At 39.5% G+C, this 22369-nt stretch overlaps 1 protein-coding gene across 2 annotated transcripts in view; it reads right to left on the bottom strand.

Moving 5' to 3' along the window:
• The window catches only part of LOC124168795, a 332814-nt gene that overhangs the window by 58233 nt on the left and 252212 nt on the right, over positions 1–22369 (bottom strand). The gene's annotated exons all lie outside the window — the stretch shown is intronic.

Below are 22369 nucleotides of genomic sequence, written 5' to 3'. Positions count from 1 at the left end.
GGTCTAACGAGGGAAAAGTAGCTAATTTCTCTCACTTTGTCGTCGCACTTTCCTAATATTCTTTTAACAAAACCCATTTTACGATTAGCTTGACCGGTTATTTCTCGAATATGTTTATTCCACGATAGATCATTATTGAGTCTAACCCCTAGATATTTCACAGATTCAACTGCCTTTAACTGCGTGCCCCGAATGACATAGTTACGCTGTAGGGAGTTATTCTTCTTCCAGAAATTCATTACGACGCATTTTTCCAAATTTAATTCTAACTGCCAAGCATCGCACCAAGCTTGGATAGCAGCAAGGTCATTCGTTAGTTCATCTATATCTTTGCTGGAACGAATTTCTCTGTAAACTACAGCGTCGTCTGCAAATAATCGTAACTTACTCTGCACTACTTCGCCAATGTCGTTTATATAAAGAAGGAATAGGAGTGGGCCAATGACACTACCCTGAGGAACGCCAGAAGTCACTCTAACCTCATTGGAGACTGCACCGTCTAATACTACTCTTTGGACGCGGTCGCTCAAAAATTCTCTAATCCAGGAAATGACATCTTCGTCTAGACCATAAGATTTCAGTTTTATTATTAACTTTCCGTGGGGTACTTTATCAAATGCCTTTTTGAAATCAAGAAAAATCGCGTCTACTGGAATGTTGTCTTCCCCGGAGACTAAAATATCGTGGGCGAAAAGCGCTAACTGAGTTTCGCACGATCTGCTTTTCCTGAATCCATGTTGATTTCCCATTAATAAGTTTTGCGCGTCTAGGTGTTTCATTACCGAGCTGACTACGATGTGTTCAAGGACTTTGCAAGAGATGGACGTTAAAGATATCGGCCTGTAATTAGATGGCTGTTCCTTGTCTCCACTTTTAAATATAGGCGTTACATTAGCGATTTTCCAGTCATTAGGTACTTCGTGTTGCTTGATGGATTTACTGAATATTAACTGCAAGTAGGGAGCAAGTTCTGAGGCTAGTTCTTTATATACGCGAGAAGGGATTTCGTCTGGACCAGGTGATTTATTTGGACTAAGCGATTTCAATATATTTTCTATTCCGAGCGTACTAATGTCAATAGCTGGCATCTTATATAGACAGGGATTGTCATCGGTCTCGGGTGAGTTTTCGGAAGGCTCCGTGAACACGCTCTTAAAGTAGGAATTTAATAAATTGGCTTTATCGTAACTGCTTGTCAACACATCTCCATTGTCGTTTCTCAGCAAACATACGGTAGATCGTTTACCTTGAACTTCCCTAACATATGACCAAAATGCTTTTGGGTTATCCTGTAACTGCTCTACTAGTGTTTTTCTTTTAAAATTCGTGAACGCATTCCTGAACGCTTCCTTCGTGGCGGCTTTAGTCATCCTATATTTTTTAATTATTAGCTCGCGTTCATTAGCGGATAAATCCGTGCTGACTTTTTTCATTTTAGCATGACACGCTCTCTGTCGCCTCAATGATTTTCTCACTTCTGCGTCGTACCATCTCGGTTCGCTGCCTTCTTTTACTATTTTACTAGGGATGTAGCTATTTATTCCCGAAGTTACGAGCGAAAGAAAAGCTTTCCAAGTATTCTCTACATTTAACTTTAATACTGATTCTTGAAACTCGGGGAAAGCATTTTTCATATGACTCTTAAACCCATCAAAATTAGCTCTTTTAAAAATGAAAACTTTACGCTCTTTTTTAAAGTTTACAGCGGTATTTAGAGAAAACTTTGCAGTTACTACCCTATGGTCACTTATTCCTTCGACAGTGCCAACGTTTATTACCTGATGTGGTATATTTGTCGCTAATAAATCAAGAATATTTTCTCCTCTGTTTGGTGCGGATGCTATTTGAAACAATGAATTAGATGTGAAAGTGTGTAATAAAGCCTCGCAGATCACTTTATCCCTCCCACCAGGAATGAAGCTATAAGTCTCCCAATCTATAGAAGGTACGTTGAAATCTCCACCCACAATCAAGTTTCTTTCAGGATACTTGGATGCTACGCTGTTTATTTGATTTTGAAAATCCAACATTGACGTTATATCTGAGTTAGGTGGTCTGTAATACGAACATAATAAAATAGTTTTGAATTTTGGACATTTAATTAAACACCACACAGATTCAACGCTGGTCTCAGTTACGGTTATCGCTTGGCTGACGATTGAATTCTTTACAGCTATAAAAACTCCGCCCCCAACTCGATTAATTCTATCTTTCCGAAAAACAGTGAACGATTTTGGGAAGATCTCATTGTCTGAATCATCATCTGTTAGCCAACTTTCTGTTCCAAAAATGACGTTACACTTCGTACTATGAATTAAATGGTGGAATTCGGGAATCTTATTTCTTAAACTACGGCAATTAACCACAGCCACGATTAAAACTTCGGAAGTAGTAATATTGCGATTCGGGAATAATTCTGATTTGCTTTTGTCGAATAGACTATTCGCAGGCTCTATACCGCTGATAAATGGAAATGCATGTCTTATTGACACACTATCAAAATGACTTGAGCCTTGACTGCCTTTGACCGTGTTGCTCGACTGACGCTTCTCGTGCTTAAATGTAATACCTGAAACGCTGATTTTTCTCTCTACTTCTCTATTCTCATTTCTGGAAGAATCTTTGTCCGTGAAAAGTTTTGAACTTACCCCTTTATTTTTCAACCCACTAATATATCTACACTCTGCCCTACTCTCTACTCTAAAAAAGACCTACAGTGCTCAAATATGCTACTCGCTACACGACTAGCCGACTCGGCCGTGTAATGGACTCCCGAACGATTCAGAGGGATCCGACACGATCGGATTGCCGGCCTAAGGTCCACGAAGGAGGCTCCGATGTCCGTGCAGAAACGACGCAGCCTCTGGTTTATGCCTTCCACTCGGCTCCAAACCAGAGAACCACGATCGATCCTCGGGACAAGACTACAAATTGAAAGCTCAATGCCGACTCCAATGGTCCCACCCACCCGCTTCACTTCGGAATTCAGATCCCGGAGGGAATCTAGAATTTCCTCAGATCCACGGAAGGTGGCATCATTGACGCCGACATGAGCCACGACCCGCAGTCTGGAGCACTTCGTGCCCCGTACCGCCGCACCAACCGCCTGCGTCACCTGAGGAACACCGCCACCAGGGATGCACCATGACGTTACACGGTCGCTTACACCCTCGCGGTCTGCCCTCTCCCGTAACGGGACCATCACACGACGGACATTGCTACTCCCTAACACTATGATCCCCCCCTTCCCACTCTGACGCCCCTTCCTAGGTGCCGGTTTCGGGGTAGGAGTAGGCACGTCAGGCACCTCGGAGTTTCCATCCGACAGCAACTGGTACCTGTTCGAGACGGGGACGGGATTTGCCTCAGCATCCCCCAAACCCCGTCTTAGAGTGACACTACCACCGTCCCTCCGAGACACGACCCTCCAAAACTCAGATTTACGGGGTGACGTGACCCCGTCATCGAGAGATGGACCTCGAGGAAGGCTCTCGATCGACCAGCCGCTATTTGCAATCGGGCGAACCCGTGCAGCCCCTGTGGCACGGCGACCTTTCGAAGAACCACCCCTCGGACCATTCCCCTCAGCGGTATCAGCCACCCTTTCAAACTGGGCCCGAAGTTCCCGCACCATCGTCTCCAACGCGGTAATGCGGTCTCCGAGAGCCTCGCACTCACCGGCGTTTTCAACTCCGGCAACGGGTGACCTATTCGAAGGCATCCTATCACTATCGCAACTTTGGATTTCAGAAAAGCTTACCTGACGGGAGATACGCTTAATAGATATTTGAGAGAGTAAAACAAACCGATAAACTTACTAGCTTGTCTCTTTTTAATAGATATTTACGCTTAATAGATATTTGAGAGAGAGTAAAACAAACCGATAAACTTACTAACTTGTCTCTTTTTAAACGTAAATAAGGGAATGTAGTTACCTGGATATGGATTAAGTCGATTAATGGGTTTAAAACTAGAAAACTATATAGTTCCAAAGAAGACTAATTAACGAAATTAAGATATAACTTAACGTGGGACAAATAGATTAACGATAATAATCAACAAGAGAGCAAAGACGAAACTAACTAGCTAAAATATAAATTCCCCGCAATATGATCCCCACGATAGAGCAAAGCTATAAAAAGGGTGATAGACTAACAAAAATGTATAAATAAGGGTAAATAAGTAAGAAAAGTACTAACAACAATATATAAATACGCGTAAATAGACTTTAAATAAATAAGTATAAATAGACTTTGGATAAATAAGAAAAAAAGAGTATATGAGTCCTTGAGATAAAAGTGTGATCAGTTGCAATGCGTTTGGTGAAAGTATATCCTAACACATGAAAAACGCTAACAAGGCAAAAATATCAAAACCGCACTCGAAAATGCAATGGAAAATAACTGAAGAAGAAAAAGGTCAACCTCCTACCCTCTAAATAGTCACTCGAGTTAACCGAAAGTGGAAGAAACGGATTAGCAAAAGGGATTGATAGCAGGGGGGGAGGTGTGCCTAGCTCTTCAAGGACGCAGGTGTTGTTTTGAGAGGGCTAGGAGTGAAGGGGTGAGTCAATGATTAACAACAAGAGGGACGGAAGAAACTACCTGTGTTTCAAGGGGAGATATGTGCTAAAATGACCACTACTGGAGAACGGAACGAGAGTTTTCAAGATCACAATGAGAGTGCTGCGCTACGAAAATTACAATAAAAATCCTAATAGTCAAAATAGACCTCAAAAAAACGGTAAAACAAATAATATATGAAGAGCTTTATAACAGAAAAAAATATATTAAAACAATATGTATATATGTCGTTAGCCTATAATAAGAATTAAGAGTTAGGATTACACACCTGATGTAAAAGAAAGAGGGCAACTATCACAAAATTACTTAAATAATATTAAGACACTATTCCGATAGAAAAATTAAATCTAAAGCAGCCAAATATATATTCTACTTAACGACCGTAACACCAGATTAGTAAAGGCGCAGCGACACAAATAAAGATAACGTGCAAATAACTATGCAATAAATAATACTAAAGGGAAGAGAAAAATTTGAGATATAAGTAAGTTTTCTACTTATCACTACTAGCAGATACTCGATAATCACACGTCGCAGGAACCGGGATCAAACAAAATCAGGATATTCACTCACTCGCACACACCACACACAAAACCCACACCAACTAACAATTAATATTGCACCCCTATATTAAAACTAAGACTAATTTAAATATCCTTCGCTAATAAACAAATAAGCTACGACAATATATGTCACTGCACTATATTGCACAAGCAGCAAGACCCAAGCAAGCAGCAGCAAGCGCAGGTAGCAAGAGCAGGTAGTCAGGTGGCCCTGGGGAGCGCGCAAGGGATGCGTCCGTTCCGGTCAGGAGCTGGAGGCAGAATCAAGATATTGGGGGGGGGGGGGGCAAACCGGTGATCTTTCCCCGGGAAATTTTATAAGTAGTGATTATAAGTTTTTTAAGCATTTAGAAGAGTCATATGATCAACATTAGAACCCTGATATCTCGAATATCGATATCTGGACACTCTGGGGAAAATTGACAAGCCTGGCAAATTTTTTCATCTCACCCATAACGAATTTTTGGGGGGGCTCGGGCCCCCTCAGGCCCAATCGAGTCGGCGCCACTGATCGTCACCCATTCTCAAGAAAACCGAGAAAAGTTTAATTATTCTGTTCACCAGGTAAGTGTAAAATCTTACATAATTTTAAGCACTTTTTGCCCCATAAACATAGAATCGCAACTCCGTAGTTATTGAGATAATGGTAACGCAAACATTTATTTGGATGCACTTTGCGGTCACCATGCAAAATGTTTTTATTGTTAATCCAGCCTTTTCGATATTTTATTTAATTTGTGGATTTTTAAGGATATTAAATAATTAGGGTCGGACGAAAATGTACGATTATAATTGTCTACAACAATTAATCTCATAATGGGTGAGATTGCGCAATCGTATTTTTGACACTTGCTCCAAACACTTGTTTAATCAACCTCAAATAATAATGATTTCAAACTCAGATTAATTGCACGTTTTCGTCCAACCTAAGTTACTCAATGCCCTTTAAGTCCAGGAAATGAAGCACTTTGGCTTGCAATTTTTCAAACGGCATCGATTTATTTGAACTGTTGACATTTAGGGGTAGTTTTTACCCCTAAAATATGAAAAGCACCCATCGACATTATTTAGATTTTGAAATAGAAGGTAATATTAGCCTAATCTAAAATTTTTATGCAAATCGATTCAGTTTGAAAAAATTGCAGGGTTTTGCCTTTTTTTGAGCTTCATTTCCTGGACTATTATCAATTCAAAGCATTTTTTGGAAACAATTATTTTACCCTATTTTTCATAAATGATGCGCGTTGAAACTTGTTGAAGATCTCTATTAATCAATTTAAACAATGAATCAGCTTCCAATATTAGCACTTATTCAACTATTAGGCTGTTGAAACAGTTGATTTTGAGAATCAAAATAAAAGTTTTAAGAATAAACACTATGTATTTCAAGTAGCTACTGAGGATCCATGGTTTAATTTAATATTAAGAGACAGCTTAACAATGTAATCAAACTACGGCAAACACTATGTCTAACAAATAGTTTTAAGAATCAAATCGGATATGTATACCATTCCCATGAGGTAACCTAATTAATTAACATTATAAGTACAATGCTTTACACGTGAATGGGAATTAATTTATCGGAAAGAAATGTTTTCCGGCTGGCATTACTCCAGGTATTAAATTACAGTACATAAAATTTTTAGAACGTAGGTTTCCGCGGCGATGGTTTGATCTCTGCATTTCTTCAGGGTTTCCTTCCGCGTCAGCATGTTTGTAGACAACAGTTTCGCTGGCTATCCTGCCAGCGTCTTCAGGTCGAAGGTGTCGGCTGTTGGTTTCTGTCTCGCTTATATACATACTGTACACTATAGTATATAAGCAGTATATACTTACAGTATATAAGCGAGGCAGAAACCAACAGCCGACACCTTCGACCTGAAGACGCTGGTAGGATAGCCAGCGAAACTGTTGTCAACAAACAAGCTGACGCGGAAGAAAACCCTGAAGAAATGCAAAGATCAGTACATAAAAATGTCAATCTATACAGGTCGTCGTCTCCCGACTGGCACGATGAATTCAGGACGAATAGATTCCGATTATGCATATAGTTAATGGAACAGTTCAAGTGAACGTGACGAAGCGTTACAAAAGGAGAATTATATCATCGAGGAATTAGCATGAAAATATAATGCGGAACAAAAAGGAAATCACAGATAGAAATTCGGACGAAAAAAATCAATTCCGGAACGTGTACGCATTACTTTTATTAAACTTGGAAACGAAACGGTAATTTGTTTTTTTTTTCATTCCATTATACAACTTACTATGACTGATAATTATTAAAATCATAAGTTTTTGGTAACATTAATATACTCCACCCTATTCGTACTGAATAGGGCAGTTTCCTTCATCAAAGAAAACGAAATGTATTGATTGCGATTCCTTACCCACCATTAGTGTATTCATAAGAACTCTAAGGGTTCAAAGCGAACCCTGCTAAGGGTACAACCACCGGGGCCCGGAACCAAGCCAGGGGCTTATACGCCAGGAATCCCGGGGAGGGGGCTGGAGAGGAAGGAAAAGGGAGAGAGGCGCCGTCGCGATCGGAGCCCGCCGACGCCTCCAGGGAAAGGAAAAGGGATGGAAGGGCGGGAAATAGGGATGAAAACGCTCCAGCGCTATAGAAGCGGAGGAGGCCCTACCTAGCGAAACCAAGCATACGCAATTTCTCTGCCACCATCCCGGGGAGAGTTTTCCATGAGGAAGAAAAATCCCAATATAGGGACAGTGGGAAAGTGTATTCATAATATACAAATTATTTGGTTTTGGAAATCCCAGTTTAGACGAATTGTAACGCTCAATTTTAACCTCATTTGTAAAAGGCCAGATTGGCGCCATTGCGATTCCACTGCACGTGACGTCACAGGGACCTAGTTTCTATACGAGTAGATAAGAGTTTTACATTGCCTGAGATTACCAATGCATGCATGAGGCACAGAGCTCAGGTAAACATGTGTTAATAATCACCTATTAAAACTGCCTAATGTCGAAAAGTTTTCTTTGTTTGATAAGGTATTAATAATCCTTATTTAAGCCAAGCGCTACCAGCTAGCAGGGTACTCAGCTACCTGCTAGCAGCCTGCGTCGTAACAGCGCTCAAGCCTCGTCCCAAGGTCACCCACCTCACAAGGCGGGAGGGGGAACCAGAAATGCGTCACACGGACTTTTTCCCATCATTCCTACTTAGCCGTCGTGTTTTCGCGCGCTTGAAAATTTTCACTTTTTGTTTTATCGCGAAAAATAGATATCGTCAATCTAAAAGCGTGAAATACGTACTCCAGGAGTATCTTTCGATTTCAGCATTAAAAATATAATGGGAAACCACTCTATTCTGTAAAGAAAATCAACATCCGGTTTAAAGCGTGGCCGTCGTAAAAGTCGTCCAAAACAAATGGAAAGCGATTTACAGAATACGAAGTAGCAGTCAATTTTTCGAATCACATCATAAGGAATTACAACTGGTAGAAGGAGTTCATCTCACTGTTTTAAAAATTGCATCAAAAAACGGTAAATACCTTTGTATTTTTATGTATCCCACTAACTAACATTGATCTTTAACTTATCTCGTGCGTTTAAATTTTCAATTTGAGCAATATGTCGGTGCTTAGAAATTAACAATGAGTATCTACGCATCGCTAACAACGGCTCAACAAAATAAATCGGCGTATGTCAAATCAATGATTCGCGAGTTCACGGTGGCATGATTGAGTCACAAATAAACCTTGTTTTATAACACACCGTATTTATCAGAACCTCCACCAGTTTCGACCTTACCTGGTCATTATCAAGGAGTAACAAAACTGTTCTGCAACCTCTTGATAATGACCTGAAAAGATCGAAACCGGTGGAGGTTTTTATAAATACTGTGTGGAAAGTAACAAAGTTTATTATTGACTCTATCAGAGTACATCGATAGGTGGGGGAAAAAGAAACCGGATATATCACAATACATATAATGTACTTTGAAAGCACATCACAAAATTTCGAGTAGATGCCGAATATATATGTAGGTACGGTAACATGCCACGTGAGCATGACGAAGCGATACAAAGGGAGAGTTTTATAATCGAGGAATTAGCATAAAAATATACTGAAAAAACAAATGCGGAGCGAAAACGAAAAGAAAAATGGAAATTCGAACGAAAAAAAATCAATTAATTCCAAAACGTGTATATGCTACTTTTATCATAACTTGAAGCGAAATGGTATTTTGATTGTTTCATCGAAATATCCTCAACCTAATGGCTGATAATTATTTAAAATTATGAGATTTGGGAACATTAAGCTACTTCCACCCTATTCGCATTGAAATCTGTACAGAAAATCAACATCCACTTGAAAATGGTAAAGAGTATCCATGAAATTGCTAACGTCGCGTCGGCTCAAAAAAATAAATAATTTTTTATCACATCCATGGTCCGCAAGTTCACTTCATGAGATGGTGATATGACAGAATCAAAAGTAAACTTTGTCACATTCCACACAATATTTTGAGGGTGCGTTCTGAAAGTAATGCAATTAAATTTCCTGCGCCGCTCCTGTTCGGATCAAACTACTTGGAGTGGGTGGAGTCAAGGCTAAGCTTTACAACAAAACAAGTTTCAGTGCTCTCCATGCCGTGAAAACGTCAGGATGTCAGTTATTTTAAACCTCTGCGCGCCAACCGTGTCACGAAAAAAACGGTATCTACAATCGAGAAAAGTTTTATTATTTACTAAAATATGTTTTGAGGAGACAACAAAATGATTTGTGAGGCTTACGGGGACTCTTCTCTATCCTACTCTCAAATTTTGAGGTGGCTAAAGGCCTTTAAGGTGGGCTGGGAAGAGGCCCAAAATGGCAAGAGTGCAGGGATGCCGACTTACAAAAAATATTTGGGGGGCCCAAACCGGGGATCTTCCCCGGGAAATTTTATAAGTAGTGAGTTTTAAGTTCATTTTAGCAGAGTAGAAGAGTCCTATGATCAACATTAGAACCCTGATAACTCGAATCTCGATATCTGGACACTCCGGAGAAAATCGGCAAGCCTGACATTTTTTCCTCACACCCATAACGAATTTTTGAGGGGGCTCGGTCCCCCTGAAGCCCCATGGAGTCGGCGCCACTGCAAGAGTGAACAAATCAAAAGTGAAATCAGTTCTCGTTGTCTTTTCAGACAACAAAGGTCTATAAGGTATTTATTTCTCAAGGAAAGACAGTTAATGCTGTAAGTGCTGGAAAGGCTCCGAAAATGAGTAACCAAGACGAAAAAAGACATCTCCGCTTTCTGGCTACTCCATCTCGACAAAGCGCCTTGCCACAATAATGTAGGAGTCCGCAAATTCCTGGCAAACGCTACCCCAACCCCCAATAGTCCAGAAGTCACCCCAGCAGACTTCTTTCTATTAGTTAAGGTTAAGGCAGCCGTGAAATGAGCCCGTACTTCGAAGAATTTTAAGTGTTTAAGGAAATATGTTCAATAAGTTTCTTTTTTAAAAAAATTGCATTAAATTTTGAACGCCGCCTGTGTTCAAACCTCTACCGGTTTCGACCTTTTCAGGTCATTATGGTAAATTTTTTTAAATAAATACTGTGTGGAATAAAACGAAGTTAATTTTTTATTCAATCGGTGTAAATCGATGTGAGGGGAAAAAGAAACCAGGTATGCAGGCATTCATGTCATATCCTTAGACAACACATCACAAAGGTTCGAATAGATGCCGAATATGTAGGTAAGTATTGGAACATGCCACGTGAACGCGACGAAGCGTTATAAAGGGAGAGTTTTATCATCGAGGAATTAGCATAAAAATATAATGAAAAAAAAAACAAATGCGCAGCAAAAACGAAAACACAAATGGAAATTCGAACGGAAAAAAATCAATTAATTCCGGAACGTGTACGGGATACTTTTATTCATCTCGTTTTCGGACTTATGGCGCTCTGATCCGGATGATGAATCGCTCAGTCCTTTGGGAATCAACGATGGCGGTTAATTAATTCCGTTTGGTGGCCATTTCCGAATTTGAAATCATAAAAGTTTCCGGCGGACGTGAATCCACTGGGAGGAAGGGTGGAGGGGTGGTCTGCTGTCCTCTATGCAAATTTGTGTGAGAGCACGCGAATTTCTATGCGTTATACATCCATGCTGATGCGGCAATTAAGCGAACGCATACCTCGTGCTCGACCAGATTTCTTTTTGTAATGGATTACTCGTTGAAATGCTACGATCTTGGAATTTTCAAGCTGCTCGCGGTAGATCCTGGTCAACACTTTTCTGTATCTTACATTTGATGGTGTTACAACATTTTCTCCGATGAAAAATTTTTAAATATGAGAAATAATAGATAGGAAAGGTAACGGCATAGGTATAATCACCAGGCCTTATAAGGTAAGACGTTTGATTTGTTCCAAACCCTCCCTATTTTCTTAAAGATACAGTCTCTTTTTGTCTCATTTCTTCGAGCATCTTTCCCTTTTTCTCCCTGCTCAACAATGTCCCCTTCTTCTCCCATCAACAACTCCAGAACAGCATCAACACGAATATTAAAAAATCAAACGTTGCTACCTGATGATGATACCTTTGTATGAAAACCGGTCGCATCGATAAATAATTGTGGACCAACCCACTGCCTATCCTTTCTACACTATCATGAAAGAGTTCCATCATGTTTCGCCTGAAGCTATTGAATTTATATAAGAAGGACTTAAATTTATAAACACCAAGAATGCAATTCGTCATGGAAAGAATCAATAGGGTGGTTTCCTATTATTTTTTAATTGCCTAAATCGAAAGATTATTACTCCTGGAGTACATATTTCACGCTTTTAGATTTTTATATGATGATATCTATTTTTCGCGATTAAATGAAAAGTGAAAAATTTCAAGCGCGCGAAAACGCGACGGGTAAGTATGAATGCCGGGAAAACTCCCGTGTGACGTCGTTCTGGTTCCCGCTGCCGCCGTGTGAGGCCACATTGGTGCGAGGATATTAGCGCCGATACGATGCAGGCTACTAGCAGGTAGCAGAGTACCATGCTAGCTGGTAGCGCTTGGCTTAAATAAGGATTATTAATACCTTATCAAACGAGGAAAACTTTCCGACCTTAGCTAGTTTTAATAGGTGATTATTAAGACATGTTTCCCTGAGGTCTGTGCCTCATGCATGCATTGGTAACCTCAGACGATGTAAAACCCCTATCTACTCGTATAGAAACTAGGTCCCTGTGACGTCACGTGGAGTGGCATCGCATGGGCGCCAATCTGGCCTTTTTCAAATGAGGATAAAATTGACTATTGCCATTCGTCTAAACCGGTATTTCTAAAATCAAATAATTTGTGTATTATGAATACTCTAATGGTGGGTAACGAATCGCAATCAATGCCTTTCGTTTTCTTTGATGAAGGAAACTACCCTATTGACTTAGCTGGGATACGGACCTAGAGATGTCCCTGCTTGGTATGCCACCAGTTACACCACCAAGCCATCTATACGTCCGGGTCGAATCTCAGACTGACAATGAGTTAATCGAACAAGCTGACTCTTTCAAGGTGACAAGGCTTTTATTTTCAGCTCAGCAGGTTGTATAACGTAACCGTGGTGATCGATCATAATTTTTTCCTGGGAAAAGATGTTTAAGACAACCTTGCGAAGCCTACCAATTTAGTAAGGAAAAAATGTTTACATTGTGCGTTCCATTGTTTATTTTTGTGTATTCACAAGTTATGACAAAAAATTTCACCAAAATATTAAGCATTGGCCCTCATGGGATTGTCATTGTTTTGGTCAAAGTGGGGGTGGCTAATCCCCATTCCGGCCACACTTCGCCCCACGCTCGGAACCAGTGGTGACCCCTCCAGATATTTACAACACTCTTGTAACAGACGAATTTGATGTAAAATTACGGAGTTTCGTAATATTTTAACTTCCGACGGAAAATAAACACGGCTATCTGAGACGTAAATTATGGCTGCGTCAGATGGACAACGATGTTAACCAGTGGCGTAGCTTTGAAATTTCTTTGGAGGGGATAGGATGACCTCGGGTGGGAACCCTCCCCCCCCCCCCAGGTAACGGGGAACCGGGAAAATTTTAGAAAAATGAATATCCTGGAAATATGTTTTGGATCATTTTGGCATAAAAAATTTAACATTATGCAGATGCGGTTATTATCTGTCAAAACTATTCAATTGTTTTAATTATTTTTAAAATGTTTTTTAAGGCTTTGGGGGGGGGGGGGAGGGATCTATCCCCTCATCCCCCCCATAGTTACGCCACTGATTTTAACTGAATGTGGTATGAAGGAAACAGGTTACGACAACGTGGGAAATGATTGTTTCACTCGTCTAAATCACTCAGCCAACTAGAAATATCCGCCATATGCCGCCATTCAATACAACAATCACAGTAGCCTCGGACTGCTCCCTACTGCCATCTGACGTCCAGTTTGAAAAATTGAAACTAAAATCAAGAAAGTGCAAGGTGCTTGGTGGGGTTGACATCTCCCTAAATATTCAAGATGGTAGCGTAATTTTCGAAGGAGTAATATGTCACAAAAAAGAACGATATACGACCGCTAAAGAAGTAGGGATCTATCTTCTTAAGGCCCGTCAGATACAAGAATGTTGGAGGCAGCATGAGCGAAAAAAACCGGTACGAACTCCGATCTTTTCGTCTCTTCCATGATTAATAATTAATGGGATTCAACGCACCTATCCACTGCAATAGTTGCCCTATACTATTAAATTACATGAGTGTGCACAAAAAAGCGGAATAAACAACGGTGAAATATATAAAAAAAGATCAGAATATTAATAAATAATCCCTTATTAAGATTTTACCTGTGTATATCCATTAATTAAGGCTTGCATCAGGGTGTGTCGATTTTTTCAGGAATTTTGAAGGTAGTGGTCCATCGCAGGGATACGAGTTAAATGAAAATCTACCATGTATCGGAATCCGATGTTTTAAAGATTTACTGACGCGATGGGCCGATAGGTATATATTGCTAAAACATACAACAGTGTGCCGGTGTACTGTCGCAATTTATACGGTGCATATTTACGCTTCTATTCAACCGTGTACTGTCCATTTTTACCAAGCTACAAAAATATTTTGTGAATAGAATTTATCTCTTAACTTACTAGAAAGCGCACCAGAATGGTGTTGAATACTAAGGATATTTAAAAATAACACGGCACTTCTTCGAATATTTTTCATGCACAATCTTTTTCTTGCACAGACTAAATTTGCGTGATAGGTGAGAACAGTACGTTGAATCCCATTAATCGTTAATCATGGAAGAGACGAAATTAACGGAATGCGTACCGGTTTTTTACGCTCACGCTGCCTCCAACATTCTTGTAGCTGACGAGCCTTAAGACGACAGATCCCTACTTCTTGACCGGTCGTATTTCGTATTTATTGAAACGAAACGGTATTTTGATTTATTCATTGAAGTATAGGTACACCGCAATATATGACAGATGATTATCAAAAATATTCGATTTGGGAACATATATTCCACCTTATTCACATTTATTTCTTTAAGGAAACTCAACATCAGATTGAAAGCACGGCAGTCGCATAGCACGTGTGAAGCAATTCACGGAATGCGCAGTGGAAGCGCCGATTTGGCAAACACATATTAAGGAATTAAAACCAAAGTTAAAGGAGTTTATCTTTCTTTTTTTAAATTTGTTAGAAAAACACAAAAAACATGTATTTTTTAATCCCGAAAATGCTATAACGAGTTTTAAATAATCCCACTCACTAAAATTGATCTGAAGGTTAATTAGATAGTTATGCAATCTTCAACTAAACTCACGTGTTTATATTTTCAATTTGAGCAATATATCGGCGTTTTGAAAATAACAAAGGGTATCTATTGAACCGGCAATAATCTGATAAAAATAATGAACCAGTGTATATCGACATGAGGGGAGAAAGAAACTAGATATAACAGAATATATATCATATCCTTGAATTATTACACAGGCCAACAAAAAATGTTTTTTGAAAACTTTTTTTACTTGAATAGCTGATCTTTATAGATTTTTATGAGCCGAATCCAAACCTGGCCTTAGTTTTTTTGTATCACCCATAGTTTCCCAGCAATATGTATTTAATATTTAGTCTAATACCCCTATACGGTATACAGGGAAATCAATGAAACACTGTGTTACATCATAAAATTGTTTGTATTTACTGTTCACTACATCGTGATAAAATTGTTTGTATTTACTACAGCGTGATAATACAGGGTTCACTTGTCAACTGGAATTGGTCTACATTTTCTATCCCTTTTTTCCTTGAAGCTTCTTGTGTAGCTTTTTCTGCGATGAATCGCTTGCTGAACTTCTCGGTGAAGTACCAACAGTAATCCCCATTATCTTCGTTCATTGGACCTACTTTTTCAATTTTATTATAACTATAAAAAAGCTGTTAAATTCTAACAATTTGCTTGATTTCATTAATTTAACTGTAAAATGTGAATAAATGGTGGGTGATGCAACTTTAAAGCCATCATATTTGGATTCAGTAACTTTAAAAACATAAGAACAAGGTATTTTCAGTAAAAAAGTTTTTTCATTGTTGTCCTGTGTTATTATTTAAGTGGTCTTCCAATTAAGGTAGGTTTCTATGGACTACTTAAGAACCATTCTGTGAGCCTTCCCTTTCTTCATGTACTTCCCTCTTGATAAGGCCTGCTCCCTTTTATTCCATCTAAAATTCCCATTCTCTTTCCTCCTATCCATCGTTTACTTAACATTCTACTTTCTGACAATGTTTTCAACATACCCTCCCCTATAAACACTCCGTCCCTCCATACCTTCTGTGTATCCTTTGATAGCACATCGCAATAAATCTTCGCGTTTTCCATCACAATGGAAAATGAAGCACAATAAATAATGAAAAATCCACTATTTCTACAACGCTCACTGGGGCAGTTAGAAGAAGATATTTTCAAATTTTCACGAAAAAGACATTTCGTTACCGGCGGGGAATTCTTAGAGGACGGGATTAAGGCAGCAAGGATGGAAGATTCAAAAAGCATATGAACCCTTTGTGATAGTCTCAACGAGGGATTCTGATGGGGCTCGCGGATTGAATTATTCAAGTGCGCAATTCCGGAGCCAAATCGACCTTAGTTGGGGATGAAATTGGGTTATTGCCTACGGTACGGAGGAGAATTGGCTGCCATCCAACTTAATTAGGCTCCATTATCCCTACCTGCGTCACACGAATGGTTCCTATTCAACAAACTTCTACTCATGCGGAATACCTATGACTAGCTGCCTGGGGGTTAGGAAGACCATGATCAGAATATGCGCCACTTCTGATTTCTGGGCGCAAAAAATTCTGGTCCCTATTTCATAGGCCAAGAAGTAAAAGTGGAGCATCATATTATGTTCTTACAAACTTCGTTGGACAAGTTTCTTCTAATTATTCCAAAGAGCAATCAGATTCTTTTTTTCAGCAAACCATGTATTTATTCTAACCTCGTATTAAAAAAAGGTGACTGACGTTTAATGAAGTTTAACAATAAGAAGGAAAGATGGTCCTCAATGTCATATTCTATTGATTGTTACGTTTTTTTCCACGAGTTAGCTAGTTTGTGTTGAAAATGGCATTTTCAAGGCTTTGCTTTAAAACCTCGTAAGATATTCTGAAAGCCAGCACAAAGCAGAATGATAGAAAAAAATCTTCCCTCTCCAACCTATTTCCATGGAAATTATCTAAGTAAACATCGATGTCCAAGTATAAATTTCATGTGATGAAGATTCCTCCGAAATAACGAGGTAAAATTCAACCACACTATCTTTTGTGATTGAATCCGCATGAAATTAGAAAATTGCATGGCACAAGATTTTCAGAGAAATAAGCAGGGCACTTGTGAAGTAATGTACTTGTCAGATCCAATGCTTGAAATCACAAAGCAAATGCCACAAGGAGCATGAACTTTCAAGCGGAGCGCCTTTATATTAAAGACGCAGTACATTTCTGCGTTGAAATACGAACAAGCTGGGGTCAATAAAGCCACTAAATTCAGTGAGTAATCAAAGGATGTAGCTCATGCAAGCTTGGATACAACATGGAAGGGGGGAAACTGTATCAGCTATGTTAGGGAGCTTAGGATGGAAACCCCTAAAAGTGAGAAGAACCATAAATAGGCTATGCGGGGTGTACAAAGCCTTTACAAATGAGCGGGGCTGGAAAGAAATAGGTCTGAAGCTGGACTCACCCTGCTACATAGGAAGGAAAGATCATAAAATCAAAATTAAGTTAAAAAACAGACATTTAGAGAAAAGCCTTCCTATATAGAGGAATAAAGGATTGGAATGACCTACCTGAAGTTATTTTTAAGATCTTCCCTGCAAATGTCAAAATTTTTAGGAGGAAGTGTGCATCACTTTTTGATTAACTAAATAGTGTTTTAAAAAGGAGAGCGTGAAATTGGGTCAATGTTCATTTTTTAATTGTATTATATTAGAATTAATGTATTTAATGGATTGTTTGAAATTGGTTTATTGGGACATAGTTAAATTCTTAATTGTATGAGATTAGAATTAGTGTATTATTTTACCATGGATTCTGTTTCTAAGCTTTGTATTGGATAGATAGAAACTTGGTATGTACAAAATTGTTATTCATGTACATCTAATGCTGCCACCAGGCAATAACCTACTTGCAGCATGTATGATAATAATAATAATAATACACTACGGAAATCAAAAAAAGCAATCGTATCACAAAAGCTTATGACCTACTGAACAAAAAAACTACGGAAATATGGAAATAAAAATAATGGCAGACATAAAAAAAAAAACGTTTCGTGACGATCGCAATTTACTGAATTTGATGGGCTAATAACTGAACCCGATTGTGGAGATAAAGTTTATTTACAACGCGTTTTCATCTACCAAATCGAACCACTTAATAAATTGGCCAATTTATACAGGATTTGGAGATAATCACACCAAAAAAAAGTGCCAAAATAGCGATGTTTAGGCAAACTTTGAGCTTAATCATCTCCGTCAGGTCCACGAGGATGTTAAAAAAGAATTCAAGAGAAACTTCGATCCATGGTCCATTTGACTAGGTGTACAACCCGAGAAAATATTATTATTCCAACTATTAAAAGATATATTTTTACGATAATAAACACATGCTTTGTCCTTAGCATAAAAATCACTTCATTTCATTGTTAGAGTGATTTTTATATTGAAGCATTTCAGCGTTCAAGGTATGTTTCCATGGAGTACTTAAGAAGCATTTTGGGAGCCTCCCCTTCCTTCATGGACTTTTCTCTTATATTCACAATAAGGCCTACTCCGTTTCTTTCTATCTAAAAATAATATACTGTTCCTTCCTCTCCCTCGTTTACCTAACATTCTACCATCTAATACTATTTTCAATATCCCCAATAAGCACTCCCTCCATTCATTCATACCTCCTATCTCCTCCGTATCTCATCTACAAACTACCTCTCCTCACCCACCATGTCCAGCACTTCGTCGTCCCTCCTTCTCTCCGTCCACTTCACATTCTCCTTTCTTCGCAACACCCACATCGGTATGGTGTTTGGAGGAGGCGACCGATAGGTGAGGTCATTTGCGCCATGAGGGAAGGGTTTGGAAGGAAGGGTGGATAGAAACCCGGCGTCGGCATTAGCCTGCTCTTAGCGAAAGGTGCCAAGGGGACCACGGCTTAACGTCCCATCCGACGGACGGAGTGCTGCGCTTGAAATGTCCTCCACACAACATTCAAGCAGGGATCGGGCAGTCTCTGAAAATTCTCTGCCACTGCCGGGATTTGAACCCGAGCCCGCCGGGTGGGAAGCCAACACACTAGCCACCACACAAACCCGATCCCCCACACCCGCATCTCAACAGCCTTCAGTCTTCTCTCGTCCTCCTTCCTAAGTGTCCAAGTTTCCGCACCGTAAAGAGCTAAACTCAAAACCAAACTCTTCACTAACCTTCTCTTTAGACTACTGCATAACGATCCTCTCATAAGCTCCTTCATATTCGTGAATGCCTCCTTTGCTAATGCAATAGGGTAGTTTCCTTCATCAAAGAAAACGAAAGGCAATATTGATTGCCAATCGTTACCCACCATTTGGTTTTAGAAATCCCAGTTTAGACGAATGGCAATGATCAATTTTAAGCGCATTTGAAAAAGGCCAGATTGGCGCCCGTGCGATGCCACTCCACGTGACGTCACAGGGACCTAGTTTCTATACGAGTAGATAGGAGTTTTACATCGCCTGAGATTGCCAATGCATGCATGTGGCACAGAGCTCAGGGAAACATTTCTAAATAATCACCTATTAAAATTGCCTTTGGTCGGAAAGTTTCCTTCGCTTGATAAGGTATTAATAATCCTAATTTAAGCCAAGCGCTATCTGCAAGCAGGATACTCTGATACCTGCCAGCAGCCTGCATCGTATCGGCGCTAATATCCTCGCACCAATGTGGCCTCACACGGCGGCAACAGGAACCAGAATGACGTCACACGGGCTTTTCCCAGCATTCATACTTAGCCGTCGCGTTTTCGCGCGCTTGAAAATTTTCACTTTTCATTTAATCGCTAAAAATAGATTTTGTCATTTAAAAATCTAAAAGCGTGAAATACGTACTCCAGGAGTAATAATCTTTCGATTTAGGCAATAAAAAATAATAGGAAACCACCTTATTCTTTTCCTGATGTCATCAATACTGCATCCGTTTTCCTCTAATGTTCTGCCCAAATAGTTTAATTGCTCTATGTGCTCAAATTTTTCCCCACCTACTTTTATCTTGTCGAGTGATTAAAAAAGTCAAATTCCACCCAAGTCGTTCAACCCTTTTACTTTCTCCATTCGGGAAAGACCGTCGAGAAGTTGGCTTGTGGAGTGTCCTACCTGCCGAGAAAGAATCCGTGGGAGAAATGTTTTCAGAGAAAACCTTCCGCCGCCGAACAATGCAATTCCCAAATACGAATGAGGGACTGCATTGTCGTCTCAGCGGGTCAGACACATTCTTCAATCACGGAGAGAGGAGCACCGAATCGTGGGGAAGTGGAAGAAAATAAAAGACGGCGCACGACGCGCTGTTCGCATTCCCAACTCAACTTGCAAGTGCCCGTGGATGAATGCCAGCAAGAAAGAGGTGAGCTACGATATCAAAAATGCAATAGCAGTAAAATACAGGTCATAACTTTGCTGTTACTGAATTTTTATACAGGTTATTCATGACTTATTAAAATGCAATCATGGCGGACCAAAACATATGTAAGAGTGCCCTATATCTTGTGGTAACACCATAAAATATGTAAACAAGGCCTTTAGCCGGTCACAGTTAACAAAACATAATATCTGATACCAATAGGAATGTTTTAAACAAACAGAAATCAGGAATCAAAAGTAAATTTTATTAAAATTTACCTAATATGGAAATATTAATGTGAAACGAATGACTACTCGCTTTCATATTTTGACGTGGTTTTAGTGGCAACAAAATAACATCGAGGACAATTTCCTCAATACTCATTCACCATTTATAATAATGGCGTAATCTAGTCTAATCATATGGTAGTATTTTACTAATTTATGATTTTCGGCGAGAAAGCTGTTAAATTCTCTTTTCCTTATTTTATAAAAATCAGTCCACCAATCTGTATCGTTTGCATAAATTCAACGTACGTCTCGACGGGCGAAAAATATTCTTCAACCAAGAAGAAAGGAACGAGAAATAATGGGGAAGCGAGGAAAAAAGTGACGGTGATCGAAGCATTGTTATCCTTCCCAATAGAACGTGCAATGGCCTGCAGATGAATGCCAACAAGGAAAAGTCAAACTGCGCTAGACAACACCAGGAAAGTGCATCATGTGAAGCAGTAACGTAACTATTGGGGGGATGTGGGGATGGATCCCCCTCAGTGGCGCCGACTCCATGGGGCTTGGGAGGGCCCGAGCCCCCTCAATAATTCGCTATGGGTGTTAGGAAAAAAGTTTCAGGCTTGTCGATTTTCCCCAGAGTGTCCAGATATCGAGATAAGAGTTCTCAGTGTTCTAATGTTGATCACATGACTCTTCTAAAATGTTTAAAAAACTTAAAACTCACTACTTATAAAATTTCCCGGGCAAAGATCGCCGGTTTGGGCCCCCCCAATATTTTTTGTAAGTCGGCGTCCCTGATCCCCCTCCAAAGCCTCAAAGAAGCAATAAAAATCTAAGCTATTGTCTAGTTTTGGCATATAATAACTGCATATGATTCAAGTCAAAGATCATTTATTAATATCATGGCAGTAAGTCATTTGAGTCATTGACATTAGTCATTGTTCAAAATTTTTTTCGGACCTCCCGTTGTCTGTGGGGGTGGACTTCCCCCAAGGCCCTTACATTAGGGCGGATCGGAAAAATCGATTTTTTTCAAATTCATCTGGCCCAATTAAAAATAGTTGTGGAACTGATAAAAAATATGACGTAAAAAAATTTGAGACCTCTTGGTGAACCTGACAGCTAGGTCAAATTAAGGACGAAGTGGATCCATTTGCCCTCAACTCCGCACAGCGGACGTTTTTGAAAGCCAACGTTTTGCGCAGAGTTATCGTGGAACAACATATCCAATTATATACAAAGTTATCGTACTTCCAAATGATTTTATTTTAACAGCTCACACTACGTTCTCCAATTACTAAAAAATCATCATCACGCACTGAGTGCCGTCTCTTCAGCGGCTAAAATAAAATTAAAAGAGCAGTACGATATCAATGTTTATAATATTTGAAAGCCGATGAAAAAACGAACGAAGTGGCAAGAATATGATCAACCATCTATGGCAGCGGTTCCCAACCGGTGTTTTTATGTTTCAAACCAGTCGGGCAGTGGTGTAGCCAGGGGGAGGGTTCGGGGGGTCTGGACCCCCCCCGAAACATAAAAACACAATTATTTTCCTTCGTAAAAGAAAAAAATTTTGAAAAATCATGAATCTAAAAAATAATTCTTTAACAATTGAAGTTTTATCGACTATGATAAGTGTTAAAATTAGTTTAAAGCCCTCTACTTAGTACCCTGTTTTTCAAAAAATTCCCCCCCCTGATTTTGGACCCCTCCGAACGAAATTCCTGACTACGCCATTGTAGCCGAAACTAATCGGTAATGGCGGACTCCACGAACAATGTATCTCTTAACCAGGGAGTTTGTATACACATTATATTGGGCATTTAAAACAAACTTCTATTTAAACAATTATTT

The sequence above is a fragment of the Ischnura elegans genome, chromosome 12, assembly GCF_921293095.1.
Source record: "Ischnura elegans chromosome 12, ioIscEleg1.1, whole genome shotgun sequence".
Taxonomy (NCBI): Eukaryota; Metazoa; Arthropoda; class Insecta; order Odonata; family Coenagrionidae; genus Ischnura; species Ischnura elegans.
Note: the sequence above shows the minus strand (reverse complement) of the source record. Positions and strands in the feature narration are given on the sequence as shown.